This window comes from Eurosta solidaginis, chromosome 1 (genome assembly GCF_040869045.1).
Source record: "Eurosta solidaginis isolate ZX-2024a chromosome 1, ASM4086904v1, whole genome shotgun sequence".
Classification (NCBI taxonomy): domain Eukaryota; kingdom Metazoa; phylum Arthropoda; class Insecta; order Diptera; family Tephritidae; genus Eurosta; species Eurosta solidaginis.
This window is the reverse complement of record NC_090319.1, coordinates 282,306,460-282,324,262: the sequence shown is the minus strand read 5'-3', so window position 1 is coordinate 282,324,262 and position 17,803 is coordinate 282,306,460. Positions and strand designations below refer to the sequence as shown.

General features: G+C 34.9%; 1 protein-coding gene across 5 annotated transcripts in view; it reads right to left on the bottom strand.

Annotated features, from left to right (window-relative positions):
* LOC137237395 (glutathione-specific gamma-glutamylcyclotransferase 1) overlaps window positions 1-11,387 on the bottom strand; it is a 112,597-nt gene extending 101,210 nt beyond the window's left edge. For 2 of the 5 annotated variants that reach the window (XM_067760966.1, XM_067760969.1), the window contains exon 1: window positions 10,740-11,387. The gene's annotated coding sequence lies outside the window, so the exon portion shown is untranslated. Of the gene's footprint in view, window positions 1-9,680; window positions 9,803-10,739 lie in introns of all 5 variants that reach the window. The other 3 variants (XM_067760967.1, XM_067760968.1, XM_067760970.1) reach the window with 3 other exon arrangements.
* Window positions 11,388-17,803: the final 6,416 nt, after the last annotated feature.

The following is a 17,803-nucleotide window of genomic DNA, read 5'->3' as shown; positions in this document are numbered from 1 at the left end:
GTTATTAAACCCCTAAAAAAATTGATTGTAAAGTAAATAACACAAGTATGTACATCGAGTTGACATGAAAAATACCTGCAATGTTTAAATTGCTGTTAAAAAATATTATCATATCTAGTTTATCTCCTTTAAGTCGGTTTCTCCTGTCGTTAATTATTTGGCCTGCTTTCGAGAAAACTCGTTCTGACGGAACCGATGTTGCGGGTATACATAAATATTTTTTCGAAAGCATATATAGTTCCGGAAATGTTGACTGGCTACGATTCCAATATTCTAGGGGATTATTTGAGCGATCAACAAAATTTTGCCTTAGATATTGCTCCAACTGAATATTTGCATTGACATTGGGCGCGTTTTGACAAATTATTTTTGCTTCAGCAACTCTTACATCGAGAAGGTCCCAGAGAGATACTTCGCTTTTATCGACCGATGCTTCTCTTGGGGTGTTGGTAGAAACACTTGTGTTTTGTTGCCGTATTAGGGAAGTTACTTCTTCCACTAGCCATTTTGTTGTATTATTTGCATTAATTTCATTACCGAACGCAATTTTTTTAAACCTAGGATCTAGGAATGTTGATTTGGCGCACATTTTGTCAGACTCCAACTGCCCTAATCGTCTCCAAACTACCTCTAACAATCTGCTCTTCAAAATTTCTCCCTCTACAGTTTTCATTTTGCGATTTCGTACTGCGTATTGAAGACCTCTGATCAGGGGCACTACCAGTGACATCGTGGGATAATTTTCTCCTGACAATTCGGTTGTCATGGCCTCTACGGGGTTGAAAAGATTAGTGTAGTCCAACAATGTTTCCCATTCTGATGAATTGAGAAAATCAGGAGCATTTGGTAAAGAAGTTATTATGGCAGAGAGTGGTTCTTTTACCAAGCATATGCGCTCCATCATTATAAGGGTGGAATTCCACCGGGTAGGGACATCTTGTTTTAACCTCAGTTCAGTAACGCCCATTTGATTTTGCATATTTTTTAATTTTTCCGTCGCTTGAGAACTATGGTTAAAGTAAGTGACTATGGCACGACACTTGGTTATGAGCACAGTAACTTGTGGAACAGCTTTGATGGCATCAATTACACATAAATTTAATGTGTGCGCTACACATGGGTGGTGGTGCTTCTGTAGGATTTCAATTATAGCCTTTTTAATATTAGCCCCGTTATCACTTACTACAGTAACTATTTTGTCAAAAACGGACCACTCATCAAATATTAACTTCAATTCTGTAGCTATATTTTGGGAGGTATGATTTCCTAAGATTTCCTTTGTTGATAAAACTGCAGAAATCATTTTGTTATCCCGAACGAAATGACTAGTAACTGACAAAAAAGATGTTTGACTTTCGGTAGGTACGCTGCACTCCCTGCAGTAGTTGACGAAAGAGAAGTGGAACTACGTTCCTCTTCTGCAATTACTGGCGCTATTTCTCCTGAAGTTAGATTACTATGTTCTGAGCATGGTGGAATCACCAGGTGAAGTAAATAAAAAGAGATAGAAGGTGTACGCTATCTGAAACGGTAGGGATGTATTTTCAACGGTCAGAAGAGGGTAAAATGTTTACCCGCTTTGGAAAAGTAGGAGTAGAAAAACAAATGCCTTGCTACGAAAGCCATTACAGACTGTTTCTTTTTCAGCATATCAGTGCAACCTAATGCCAATACAAAAGGGATACACAAGATCAGTACGAACTTATATTACTTTAGGCATCGAATAAAATTAAGAACTTAAACTGCGATGAGTAGTAAAATTCAAGAATGCGTCTAAAGTCAACTTCAACTTCAGTTGAAGCTTTTATCGAAAAACCGGACATAAGTGGGAGAGGTGTTATCCATTATATAGTTGAACTGTAGGAACTTTGCGCACTTAAATGGGTTTCGGGTTTGATGAAAAGTTTTACAGTCACACTTGGAAGTGATCGTAATACTTTTAAATGTGTTTCGATCTCTAAAAATCCATTGTTCTTTCCATCTGCTCTGTTGATTTGACATTGAGAGTTGGAAGTAAAACATATGACCTTTTAATATATCATACAAACTTGATCAGAAGATCTCCCATAAGCTCTTGACAGTTAATTCATGATGTATTACTAATGATCCCAAGTTATTATTTACTAAAATATGTCAGGGGATATAATAGGAGTCGGCCTAGAACCAGAAGGTGCTAATCCAAGCGAGCCGGATTCATATATTCTAATTTACAATCCATAACAGCAACATTCTTCTTATCATAGTGGTCTAATTTTTAGGCCAAAACAAACATAGTGAGTAACAATTTTTCGTAATTGTATTTAGAAATCCATTGTTTTAGCGAAGTGTTTACATAAATAAGGTGTAATAAGATAGTTTTGTTGTTCTTGCACATTTTTCGAAAGTCTTCAGTAGCGCTGCACAGGCGAAAATCCTTGTTGGATATGACGCGAATTCAAATAGTTTGTTTTAACAAAGACCTGTTTCAAATTTTTTTGGAACAAATTAAACATACTTATATGATGGAAACATCAATAATATAAACGCAATAGTTAAGCACGACCTTACTTATGGAAGCCCACACCAAAGATACCAAAATATGAATCTCTGTAATTAAATCCGGTAAAGGTCCATCGATATTCACCTACTGGTTTAGATGAAAAAATGACTAAAACTACCATATTTCACTCCTGAAAAATGCAAAAAAACCACATTTTTCGGGGACAACATTGGTGAAAAATTTTCAGATAGCCGAATGATAGAACAAAGAAGAATTTAGAGCGAGACAATTGACGCCTTACTTCACCTGGTTATTCCACCATGGTTCTAAGGAAGACGGATGCTTACGGCGTAGATGGTCATTTAAATTTGATGTGTTGCCAGAAAATTTAAAATTTTTTTTGCATATATGGCAATTAACTTCATTGCCATTTTTGGTAAAAACTCCCAAACGGAAGATCTCTTCAATCCAGGCCGCATTATAAATATCTACACAAATGAAATCATTAAAATCACTTCCTCAGTTAAAAATATTTAATAATTACCACGCTTAAAACGTTTGTCGATTAGGTTGACGTATGCTAAATTTATTTTAATATCTTTTTAACACTGATATATGCACAGAAAAAATTTAAATAGAACGATTCGAAGAAATAGTAATGAGCGAATCATTCAAACCAAAAACTAGTAGTTCGATAAAATAGTAATGAACGAATCATTCATACCTAAAACTAGTAATTCGAAAAAATAGTAATGAACGAATCATTCATAACTAAAACTAGTAACTCGAAAAAATAGTAGTGAACGAATCATTCATACCTAAAACTAGTAATTCGAAAAAATAGTAATGAACGAATTTCAAATGACTATCGAATGAATGAAAATTAGTGAACTATCGAATAACTCGATAGTTTTCATTCGATAGTTCCCAACACTAGCAGCGGGGCATTCATACGGCTGAGCGGTTAAAGCCTTTACACTGGTATGAATGTTGGAGATTCGAATTCAATGCTCAGCTCCCGAAAAGCTAGCTGATGAAGAAGTGATATTCAGAAACATGTCCTAGTAACCATAGCCGTTTGTTAAAACCTTGTAATTTTTCTCTAATATCAGTATATTATTTTCTTTTAATAAATTTTTTTCTCTTCTTAATTGTGTTTTAATTGTAAGTAATTTTTTATTTGTTATTATTTTTTTTGTTCTAATTTTCTTACTTCATTTTGAAAATTCAAATATTTTTTTTCTCTTCATCATATTTGGTTAAGTTATAATGTAGGAGCATAGCAATCCACGAAATAGATTCATTTAACACTTCCTTGTTCACTAACACAGGATGTCGTTGAATCAATAATTATGAATATAGAGACAAGAGTTGCATATGATCCATTAAGCAGGAAAGGCGTGGACCAAAGCGCGGGGCTGCAAAATTTCTAAGATCATGTGCAATGCCAACGATATTAGACTAAAAAGTGGTTCATATATCTGTAGAGAGAAGACTAAAGGCTCACGATGGGCATACTAACTACAGGCTGCCTTCTGGCGTCACATGCTTATAAGTTAGACCTCCACGGTAACAGCATGTGCAATCAGACAAAAATGACGCTCTGAAGTTAAGCACCACCGGGCTCAGTTCAATCTCTTCATGTTCATACTTTTTTGTTGTTGAAAAACGAAAGACCAGTTCTTAAAACAACAACCTTGTGCTTGAACTGACACAATTTTGGTTCAAAGAACGGCTGGTCTTAAAATATGAACAAATGTTCTATGGATGAGAACAATATTCTTAAATTAAGTTAAAGAAAAAAGAAACGGTACAATTCGTGTGCCCCACAATGTTAAATAAAACATTTGGCACATGCTATTAAGCAGTCGTATTGGCCCAGTGGTTATGATGTTGCGGTTGCCACCGCGTGGCGCGAGTTCGATCACCGTCAAAATCTGAAATGTTTTAAAATAATTTTTTTATCTTCCTTTTTTTAACTTTTAGTTTTCGTGCAATTCGATTTTCCATTCACATATGCACAGGTGATTCTTAAACTTGTTATGACATTTTTAAAGTATATATTCGGATTACATCATCAACTAAGAAGAATTTTTCAATAAGAGAAATATATGAAACAAATGCATATTACAACAAGCCCATCGGTCACGAATTAAAAAAAAACGTAAAGGCATAAACTAATCGAGATAGATATAGACTTCTATATATCAAAATGATCTGGGCGAAAAAAGAAATTCATTTAGCCATGTCCGTCCGTCCGTCCGTAAACACGATAACGTGAGTAAATTTTGAGGTATCTTGATGAAATTTGGTACGTAGGTTCCTTGGCACCCATCTCAGATCGTTATTTAAAATGAACGAAATTGGACTATAACCACGCCCACTTTTTCGATATCGAAAATTTCGAAAAACCGAAAAAGTGCGATAATTCATCACCAAAGACGGCTAAAGCGATGAAGCTTGGTAGTTGGGTTGACGTTATGACGCAGAATAGAAAATTACTAAAATTTTGGACAATGGGCGTGGCACCGCCCACTTTTAAAAGAAGGTAATTTCAAAGTTTCACAAGCTGTAATTTGGCAGTCATTGAAGATATCATGATAAAATTTCGCAGGAATGTTACTCCTATTAGGTATTATATGTGTGCTAAATAAAAATTAGCAAAATCGGATTACGAACACGCCCACTTTTTAAACAAAATTTTTTTAAAGTCAAATTTTAACAAAAAATTGAATATCTTTACAGCATCTAAGTAAATTATGTCAACATTCAACTCCAGTAATGATATGGTGCAACAAAATACAAAAATAAAAGAAAATTTCAAAATGGGCGTGGCTCCGCCCTTTTTCATTTAGTTTGTCTAAAATACTTTTAATGTCATAAGTCGAACAAAAATTGACCAGTCCTTGTGAAATTTGGTGGGGTCATAGATTCTATTACTATAACGGGTTTCTGTGAAAATGGGCGAAATTGGTTGAAGCCACGCCTATCTTTTATACACAGTCGACCGTCTGTCCTTCCGCTCGGCCGTTAACACGATAACTTGAGCAAAAATCGACATATCTTTACTAAACTTAGTTCACGTTCTTATCTGAACTCATTTTATCTTGGTATAAAAAATTACCGAAATCCGACTATGACCACGCCAACTTTTTCGATATCGAAAATTAAAAAAATGCCATAATTCTATACCAAATATGAAAAAAGGGATGAAACATGGTAATTGGATTGGTTTATTGACGCAAAACATAACTCTGGAAAAAACGTTGTAAAATGGGTGTGACACCTACCATATTAAGTAGAAGAAAATGAAAAAGTTCCGCAGGGCGAAACAAAAAGCCCTTGACATGGCATGAATACTGTTCGTGGTATTGCATATATAAATAAATTAGCGGTACCCGACAGATGATGTTCTGGGTCACCCTGGTCCACATTTTGGACGACATCTCGAAAACGACTTCACATATATAACTAAGGGCCACTCCCTTTTAAAATTCTCATTAACACCTTCCATTTGATACATATATCGTACAAACGCATCCTAGAGTCACCCCTTGTCTACTTTTATGTCGATATCTCGAAAAGGCGACCACCTATAGAACTAAGGTCCACTCCCTTTTAAAATACTCATTAACACCTTTTATTTGATACCAATATCGTAGAAACAAATTCTAGAGTCACCCCTGGTCCACCTTTATAGAGATATCTCGAAAAGGCTCCACCTATAGAACTAATGCCACTCCCATTTAAAATACTCATTAACACCTTTAATTTGATACCAATATCGTACAAACACATCTAGAGTCACCCCTGGTCCACCTTTATGGCGATATCTCGAAAGGGCGTCCACCTATAGAACTAAAGCCCACTCCCTTTTAAATAATAATTAACACCTTTCATTTGATACCCATATCGTACAAACGCATTCTAGAGTCACCCCTGGTCTACTTTTATGTCGATATCTCTAAAGGCGACCACCTATAAAACTAAGGCCACTCCCTTTTAAAATACTCATTAACACCTTTCATTTGATACCCATATCGTACAAACCTTATAACTAACTAAAGGCCACTCCCTTTTAAAATTCTCATTAACACCTTCCATTTGATACAGATATCGTACAAACGCATACTAGAGTCACCCCTTGTCTACTTTTATGTCGATATCTCGAAAAGGCGACGACCTATAGAACTAAGGTCCACTCCCTTTTAAAATACTCATTAACACCTTTTATTTGATACCAATATCGTACAAACAAATTCTAGAGTCACCCCTGGTCCACCTTTATAGAGATATCTCGAAAAGGCGTCCACCTGTAGAACTAAGGCCCACTCCTTTTTAAAATACTCATTAACACCTTTCATTTGATACCCATATCGTACAAACAGGTTATAGAGTCACCACTGGTCCTCCTTTATGGCGATATCTCGAAAATGCGTCCGCCTATAGAACTAAGGTCCACTCCCTTTTAAATAATCATTAACACTTTTCGTTTGATACCCATATCGTACAAGCGCATCCTAGAGTCACCCCTGGTCTACTTTAACACCTTTCATTTGATTCCCATATGGTACAAACGCTTTCTAGAGTCACCCCTGTTCCACCTTTATGGCGATATCTCGAAAAGGCGTCCACCTATAGAACTTAGGATCACTCCCTTTTAAAAGACTCATTACCACTTTTCATTTGATACCCATATCGTACAGACACATTCTAGAGTCACTCCTGCTCCGCATTTATGGCGATATCTCAAAAAGGCGTCCACCTATAGAACTAAGGGTCACTCCCTTTTAAAATACTCATTAACACCTTTCATTTGATACCCATATCGTACAAATACATTCTAGTCACTCCTGCTCCACCTTTATGGCGATATCTCGAAAAGGCGTCCACCTATAGAACTAAGGCCCACTCCCTTTTAAAATACGCATTATCACCTTTCATTTGATACCCATATCGTACAATCACATTCCAGAGCCACCCCTGGTCCACCTTTATGGCGACATCCCGAAATGGCGTCCACCTATAGAACTAAGGCCCACTCCTTTTTAAAATACTCATTAACACCTTTCATTTGATACCCATATCGTACAAACAGGTTATAGAGTCACCCCTAGTCCTCCTTTATGGCGATATCTCGAAAATGCGTCCGCCTATAGAACTAAGGTCCACTCCCTTTTAAATAATCATTAACACTTTTCGTTTGATACCCATATCGTACAAGCGCATCCTAGAGTCACCCCTGGTCTACTTTAACACCTTTCATTTGTTTCCCATATCGTACAAACGCATTCTTGTGTCGCCCCTGGTCCACCTTTATGGCGATATCTTGAAAAGGCGTCCACCTATAGAACTAGAGATCACTCCCTTTTAAAATACTCATTACCACCTTTCATTTGATACCCATATCGTACAATCACATTCCAGAGCCACCCCTGGTCCACCTTTATGGCGACATCCCGAAATGGCGTCCACCTATAGAACTAAGGCCCACTCCTTTTTAAAATACTCATTAACACCTTTCATTTGATACCCATATCGTACAAACAGGTTATAGAGTCACCCCTAGTCCTCCTTTATGGCGATATCTCGAAAATGCGTCCGCCTATAGAACTAAGGTCCACTCCCTTTTAAATAATCATTAACACTTTTCGTTTGATACCCATATCGTACAAGCGCATCCTAGAGTCACCCCTGGTCTACTTTAACACCTTTCATTTGTTTCCCATATCGTACAAACGCATTCTTGTGTCGCCCCTGGTCCACCTTTATGGCGATATCTTGAAAAGGCGTCCACCTATAGATCACTCCCTTTTAAAATACTCATTACCACCTTTCATTTGATACCCATATCGTACAATCACATTCCAGAGCCACCCCTGGTCCACCTTTATGGCGACATCCCGAAATGGCGTCCACCTATAGAACTATGGCCCACTCCACTTTAAAATACTCTTTAATACCTTCCATTTGATACCCATGTCATACAATCACATTCCAGGGTTACCCTAGGTTCATTTTCCTGCATGGTGATTTTCCCTTATTTTGTCCCCAAAGCTCTCAGCTGAGTATGTAATGTTCGGTTACATCCGAACTTAGCCTTCCTTACTTGTTTTGAACTTGTTTCTTTCGCTTTAGAACGATTTTTGCTCTGAGTGTTTAGAAAGTGCGAACTGCAGGAAGAAACAATTGAACACGTTCTATGTTCGTGTTATGCGCTCGCCAGGTAAAGGCTACAGCTATTAGGGGCGGAAGAGTTGCCAGAAATCGAGGCAGCCATTAAGCTAGGTCCTAGAAAACTTCTAGTACTTGCCCAGACAACGGAGTTATTCTATAACATAGGTCCTGGAACACCTGGTTGGGGTTCTTGCGTTTGGTCGTCAACCAAATGCCGGTAACACTATGTACACATTCAGTCTATTTGAGGTCTTTATTGACCGGTCAGTTCAACCTAACCTAACCTAGTTAACATGCGAGAACTATTGACAAAATTTACTTATCTCAACAATTTATAATAAATGGTATATGCCGCTATTACCCTTTACAACGCAACTTAGTTGGGTTGTAATTAAAACAACTCAACTTTAAGACAACTTAACTCCTGTTTGGTATTATGAATTACAACTTATTTCAGTTGAAGTTGAATTGATGTTGCCAACCTAAAAAAGTGATGATTTTACAGATAAATGAACAGCTGATCAATTTTTGGAGGAAATTTAAGCATTTGCAAAAGTGATTTTGTTATTAAAAGCAAAACGGGTATTATCTGAGATGTATTTTAAACGGCGAAAATGTTGGTGATTGACACGTCGCGAATACGGAAAACATTCGCGTGATCATTCCAATCCCTTGGAACTACCGAGTAAGAAAACGTTTAAGTGACAAATGGTTAGCTTCTAATGAAGTTATTTTGCAGATTTGAAAGCAAGCATTTTGCTCATTACTAAACAAAATTAAGGACCATTTCCGCAAACGCGTTTGAGGGAAACCTGTACCCCTATTTTAAAATTATACACTACACTCCGATTCCTTGCTGATGGCAGCTATCAAAAATGCTGTGGAAATGATTTTCGTCTTTGACTGGTTTTAGATATTATTGAGGAGGATATTTTTGCGAAGTGGATTAAAATCCAAACATTAAAAATCGCATTTTACTTTAAAACAGGATTCCCAGGAGTAGTGGGTAGTATCGATGGCTCACTCGCATAATTTCACCTCTTTTGGCTGCATCCAAACTGCGGCCAGCCTCGTCCAACTTCGGGATGTCGCTCCAGAATGTCAAAAAGATGTTCAATGTAATCTTTGGTTGAAAACTTGTTTCTTCTATAAATGTGTACAAAATTGCTGATTACAAAGATTGTTTAAATGAATTTAAAAAAGGTTTAATTACTCGCTTTCCATTTTTTTAAAGTTTTTTCTGGCAACGTTTTACAAGAATGTGCCTGATCTAATTTTTTTTTCAAAAAGTATTAAAGGTGGCATCAAAAGACAAGATTCGACATCCGTTTTAAAAAATTGAAAGCGGAAATTAAACATTTGATATCTATCGAAAGATATTTACAAAAACCCAAGAGGGTCCCGAAATATGAGGCCCGATCCATAGTTTTTTTTTGCAATATTTACAAAAACCCATTTGTAAAAATCACCCTGGCTGGGTCCAACACCTTTGTGCATTGATGTGTACAAACAATCTGGCAAAATACAACAACCACATGAAAATTTGAAACGAAATTATATGACAGAAATGAAATATTTAATTTTTGCTTTCGGATTCTAAAAACGGAGGTCGAAACGTGTCTTTTGATACCAACTTTGGACATTTTTTTAAAGATTAGATGGTGAATCGTCTTGTAAAACTTTACCTTGTTTCCAAAATTTCAACTGAAACAGAGTTGAGTTGTAAACGGTAATAGGGGCAATAATTTTTAAAATTTGGAAGACATAATTTTTTTTTTATGAAACAGTCTAATATACATCGAGAATATATTACATACGCACAACAGGATACTGAGAGCAAAAAATGAACGTAATTTTCTGATGACACATGTTTATCAAGCGAGGTAATATAAATTTATATGCAATTTGTGCCTAAAAAATCAAATTAATAAATGTTGTTGTTGTGACAATATTTGACTCATTGTCAAAAATATTGAACAATTTATTGCATTACTTTCGCTTAATTTTACTCTTTATCAGTTGAATATTTTTTGAGGAGGTTTCCATTGTTTTAAATTAAAATATGTATCGTGTTTTTACTTACCAATTACTTTATTTTATTTTTATGATGTAGTACTAGTAGTAGATATTTAGCCCTCTTTTCACTTGTAAATGGATAGCATGATGTATGTTTGTGCGTAGTTTTGTTTGTTGTTATTACTTTTAATGTTGGTTAGGTTGTTTAGGATTTAATTAGATGTAGGCATTTTTATTTTATAAATTTTTTCAATTTATGTCTTCCTTTTTCTTCAATCGAACTCTTCACTATTTTCGTTTGTTTTTATATTGCAATTTCTTTTCTTTCTTGTATTGTTGTTTTGCTTGTGCGCACTATTTCTTTCTGTGTTTCCTTATCCATTAACATTTCAACATAGGTATGCTTCTTGCTTTTTTATTCTTAATTTGACTAGATTTCATGAACTTATTCATATATATGTATTTTGCGTCAGTAAACTTATTTTGCATTCCTTCTTTAATTTAATCTCACTTAAGTATTCACTAACTTTCGCACGTTCTTTTACTTCACTAGCGCCTTAATAAACTTGTTGTTTATATGAATGAAAAAAAAAATAATAAAAATTTACGCGCATAAATCTTTCGATTTTGCCACCGAACGAATTTTTTTGCGCTGCTTTGTTGTGTTATCGACGACAATTCGCCGCCACGTATGTTCGAATTGATGGCCAAGTAGTGACTATACTTGACGCTGTTGCGTTTTATGGGTATATCAAGAGCGCGCATTTGCCAAACAGCGAGTTGAGACACCACTAGACTGAGCTAAAAACCCGTATTTTTTGAGTTAGTACTAATTCTGAGATCATTAAAAGATTGAATCATAAATAGTGTTGTTCCGATACGAGTAACAACTAGTACTTCCGTAATCGAGTGTTTTTTCTTTCTGTGTTTTTGTATATTTTGGTTTGAAAACTCCTGACACTTTCCATTTAAAGATTAATTGAGGGGATGTGTGGTATAATGGTATAAGTCGAGTTACACCGTTTTTCCATAAATCAACTAAATAAAAAGAGCACGATTACATACACATACCATATTAATCTTAGAAAATATTAGTGATATTTAACAAAGATATTAGCTTCATTTATGGAAAAACGGTATAACTCTCTAATACAATTTTGCAGTAGTGAAGCATAGAAATGGTATGAAAATATATTCAATGTCGTAGACCAGAATGAACTGAAAAATAAAAGAATTGAAGTGGTTTCAAAAACGACTAAGCAGACAGAGAACTCCATTGTTAAAAATAGAAAAAGTTTAGAAATGATAAAAGTAGTAAAAAAAGATTGCTAAAAATAACAAAAGGAAATAACAAATAGTTATAGCACATCTAAATAATAGAATATAATGTATTTAACAATGGTCATTAATGTATCTACTATTTTGTTTAATAAAGTATCTTAATCAAAATATTTTATATTCGATCTATGGAATAACTCAAAAAAAAAAAAAAAACAAGAAATCATCCATTTTCTAATAAAATTATGTATATATAAAGTTTGTTACTTTTTCTTATCAATGAATCATACTATCTAAAATCCTACCAAGTATGATAATTATAAATTTATTTTTACCTGAATTGTTAAGTTTTTTTCACTTTTCTCAAAAGGTTGATTCTTGATTTATACCGCACATACCACATTCCACACATCCCCTCAATTACATTTCATGCCTCAAAAGAATATTGGCTTCCAGTAAAAAGGCAGCATTTTGTAATTTTTATAAAATATTATCGTTACTAAAAGTCAATCCAATCCTTTGGTTCCAAATACGCGTGACGATAGAAATAATTTTTGAGCAATCTTCAGAATCTAACGTATCGTAAAGTTCTGGTCAATAGTGGATTTACCTGGTATGTAGTCGCACTGATAGTGTACAATCAGCTCGTTCGTTTTGGATTTCAGCCTTTCTCGTAAAGAAATTCTATCTAAAAACGATAGATTTTGAGAATCTTTGTATTGTGGAACCCAACTCAATCTAGCTGGCACCAAAAATCGATGCCTATTTGAATTAACTTCGCCCGAACACAAAATCAGAAGTAGTCAGCACATTTAAGAAGACTCGCATAAAATTTTGAAAAAAAGTAGGGGAAAAGCTGGGCCTACTTTTTTGTTGGGATATCAATAAGTAAATGATACAATGCATATATATTTTGCATAGACTTTACTGAATTTTTTTTACGTTCACCAAAATTCCATTCATTTGGCGGCCACCGTGGTGTGATGATAGCGTGCTCCGCCGAATGCCCTGGGTTCATACCCCGGGCACAGCAACACAAAAATTTTAGAAAAAAGGTTTTTCAATTAGAAGACAACTTTTCTAAGCGGGGTTCGCCCCTCGGCAGTCTTTGGCAAGCACTCCGAGTGTATTTCTGCAATGAAAAGCTCTCAGTGGAAACTCATCTGCCTCGCAGATGCCACTCAGAGTCGGCATAAAAGAAGTAGGTCCCGTCCCGCCAATTTGTAGGAAAAATTAAAACAAGGAGCACGACGCAAATAGGAAGAGAAGCTCGGCCTAAAACCTCTTCGGAGGTTATCGCGCCTTACATTTATTTATTTTTTAAAATTCCATGTTTTTACAGCAATCCCAATAACCACATAAACGTTAGCACTAGACAAATAAAGAAAACAATAAAACGTAAAAAAGATATTGCGATGCATGCAAAAAGTATTTGAGAATGTGATACGCTGGTGATACAGAGTAGTCAAGAATCAATCTGGGGAGGATACAGTAGCACTGCCAGACGATAAAAGTGCTTTTCATTGCATTGTAGTGCATCAAATTCATTACAATATATTTCAGCCTATCCTAACCCATTCAATGTCCAACCTTGGCCCTTTTATATTACTGATAACTCCCTCCCCCGAAGTATACGCAGCGAGGTTTAAAGTTTCTAGTAAATTCTCGAGGATAATTCATTTTAAGTCTAAGGCGCCATATAATACACAATACACGCTTTGGCGTATTTTTAATTTCTCATTCGCAATTGTAATCTTGGTATTGACGTTAGGTTAAGTTTAATTGGCTGGTCCGTAAGGACTGTAAGGACTGTAAGGACTGAATGAGTCCACAGTGTTAGCAGAAGTTTTTGTTGTGACCAAACTGAAAAACCAATCAAAAACCAGTTTCTATGTTATAAAATAATTTCGTCTTCTTGGGAAACACTAGAAGCTTTCTAGGATCTTAGCTGCTTGCTGCTTATAGATCTGATAGCTGTACCACTCCTAATAGCTGGAGTCTGGCGAGCGCAAGGCACGAGCAACCCTCACTTCCTACATATGCTATCACTGTGACTACGCCTAGCCTAAAATCATGTGCCACCAGAAGGGAATTCCCAGTAAGAATACCCGTCATGAGCCTACAGGTCTCTCGTTTTAATGATAAGAGTAACTTTGTTAGTTTTAGGTTGTAGGATCTGTAGATGAGCTCCGATCATAAGTAATTAAGAGCTATAATAAGTATATAAGAGCTGCTCTGTAACACGCTTAGCAAACAAAAGCACATTCCGTGCTAACCGGTCTAAACTCAGCGCCTTGTGACATGGTAACATATCATGACTATCTTCGAGGTTTTTATTACCCTTTATTCTACATATGTAACTTCAATCCTAAAATTACTAAAACCTCTTTTCTACTACTTCGCTAATAAAAACGGGGTAACTTGTATCATAGCTCATTGAAATATATTTCATACCTGAATTCATGCATTGCTTCAACATTCTATCACTATTTCGTTTATGACTGGGTTTGTTTTTAATATTGTTTATGTATTTACTAGAAACGTACTTATATATGTACATGTGGTAGTGTTCATAAATTTGTGCAAAAAGATGCGCTACCAAAAGAGAAGTCGTCAAAGAGTTTGCTATATAAGAGATTGCGTATGAATGAATGAGAATTTTAAAAGTGGCTTTCCATTGTATATCGATAGTAGTAAAGGGTGTATATAATATAAGTACGGACAGCAATCAGATGTACTTTAAACTGACTAAATCTAATAATTTCTAATAAAGGCGTTATAGTGAGATAGGGGTGGTAGGGATGCAGCATGGCGGAACCACAAAAGTAATGGCCGGATTTCAACTGATTGCTGCTCTATTTTTAATCTGACTTGACTTTCAACCTCTGGTGCGGTATGATTTTGACATTATGCTCTTTGTTTTCAAAATCAAAAATAATCTAATTAAACATAATCTTGACCTAAACTTCACAGATAATCCAACATATCAATTCAGAAATACTTTGAATATAAGGAGTTGCTATCTCCGAACGCAAAGAAGCACAAATTCTATACGTAGTTATGGTGTAAGATTGTTTAATACTCTGCCTGCCAATGTTAAGATATGTGTAAATATGATCGACTTCAAGATGCAAGTTAATTTTGATCTGTAAACCATATAATAAAACATTAACAGTAAAATTTGTTTATCACTTTAACAGATAGGAACTCAATACATACTTACGTGAAATCAAACTTAACTTTTATAGGTAAATTAAAAAACTTGTATAAACCACGTATACTTATTTATAAATTATTCTAAATGCGAATTTGATATATGTAACTAACACAGTTGACAGCGTAGTAAGCAAATATGACTTACAACGTTAAGCTATATTATCACACAAAATGTATATTTTCGAGAAAACCTCTGTATTATTTTATAAATACGCCATCAATAAAGAAAACAAAAATGGAAATAGGTTTTTTGGACATTCGGCCGTTTTTTCTTTATTTTTTTCTGACACATGAAAATTTTGTTTTTAGTTTGAAAATTTGGTGCATAAAAACACAATTAAAATCAATTTTCTTGTGAAAAAAGTGAACCATTAGACACCGAAATAGTTTTCGCGTGTTATTTGCATTATTTTTATTGTTAAAAGTGTTAATGGAAAAATAAAATGTAAAACATAAAAAAAACATGTCAAACTCATTAATTTTGGGGGAATAGTGGTCTCGCTTTTTCATGATAGAAATTGTTTTTGTGTTTTGAAGTTCCGATAAAGTTTCGTCAGTTTTTTAGCTTGGAATCCAAGCAAAAATAAAGTAGTGTCATATATCCTTTATGCAAAAGATCACATACATAATTCGTTGATAAGTGCTACATTTTTATGTACCTCCGCACTATTTATATGCCATAAAGTACTTTTTCAAAATACTAGTATTAGGTTATCAAAGATGTTGCACGCTTTTGTATACTCTCTTTAACACTCTCTTTTAACACCATGTGGTGCCAATATCTGACGCAATTTCTCCACAAGTTTACACCAGCTGAATGCGTAGATTTATGTTTGTTGTGCCATATTTTTACAACGCGAACGATAACGGGGGTATCTATTCAAAATATATTCACTCAGAGAAAAACAGAGAGTGTGGTGTTTGCTGAAATATTTCCAACGCTTTGCTAATAACAGTGATGGAATTTCCATACAAATAAAATGTTAAAGAGGACTTTGGTAAAAAAGAAGAACTCATTTCTTCGCGCTAAAAATTTTGTGCAATGTTAAGTATTCCTTATATCATTTGAACATTTATTGCCCACTTTATATCTTTTCAGTATGGCGTCGACCAGCAAGGTCCACCAAGGCAGTTGGCCGCCAGGACAAACTATACGCAACGTACTCAAATGCCATTTTCTAAAAAAAAATTACAAATTAAATTTCAAAATATAAATAACAGGGTATTAAAGATAGTAAATAAATTTTAACAACTTTCTCGACAGCTTAACCAAATCAACAAAGACCACGATAATTGCCAATTATTTAAATGAATGGCTATAACAGCTGGGCTTATTTTGTCGAGTTTTGGGGTTGGCAAAAATTAGTGAATAGCAGAATTGTTAAATTGCGGCTATAGAATGTAGAATGTTGCTAAAAACGTTAGTGAATCGCGCTACAGGCCTCGGCATCAGAATTCGTTCAGAAACGCCATGTATGTAGGCAAAAACTCTATACATATTAACGTTTTTGAAAGATATTCTAAGAACGAGCGTTTTCGAAACGGATATCGATATGAGGTGATATTCCACTCATCAGTCGACTTTTTTTTCAAGCTGCGAAATATTTGTGCCTTCCAATTGATACGATACTAACGTTCGAATTCTCGTTCTCTATAAAAGTATCGAAAGAAAATATCAGTAAAGAACGAAAAAGGTATCAATTTTATTTCATATCGTTTCGTATAGAAATTCGCGTCTTTATATAAAAGAATGGGTCAAACGTTACTGCACTGCACTATTAAAAATTTGAGCCCAAGTTTTAAAGAATTCATCAGTTTAAGCATTTTTATATTTTTTTTACTAAATTGTAAACCACTCGATTTACTACTGCGTTGTTAAATTTTATTTGGTTTAAACTATACATTTTACTGCACTGTTAGAAATTTGAGACTAAATTTTGAATCAATCATCGGCTTAAGCAATTTTTCAAACCCTTTTTACCTAAATTAAAAACCTCTGTTTTCTAATTTTATTGGTATTAAATTTTAAACTTAGTTGAACAACATGTCTGCAATCTCAAAATGAGTTGAAACCAGACACAAAAAAACTTAAAAACAGAAACTTGTAAACATATCTGGGTTTAAAACGAAATCAAAAAAATTTAAAATCTAATAATAAAACCTTGTATACATTTCTGTCTTGCTAACGAAACTTAAGAGTATAAATTTGCTGCTGAAAATCTAAAAATGGGAAAGACCGGTATAATCTAACCAAATTAGGTTTGGTCATGTTAGGTTAGGTTGAACTGGCTGGTCAATAAAGACGTCACATAGACTGAATGTGTACGTAGTGCTGTACTGTTTTCACACAGAAACTTAATGATCTCATTTCACCTTCTAATGAAATCGTAAATTTTTTGCTTTCACACAGAAGTAACTGCTCGATTAGTATGAAGGATGAAATGTCAAGCGAATAAAATGACAATGCTATATGACAGACAATCATGGCGGAACGATACAAGGTGGCAGCATGGTGACATACCTACAAACAAAAAAAGGACGTGTGGCACTCGGGGACTGCCGCGGTAAAGCTATTGCATAATATCAACTTATGCAATTATAATATTTATGCAACATTTTGTTTTCTTTGATATTAAT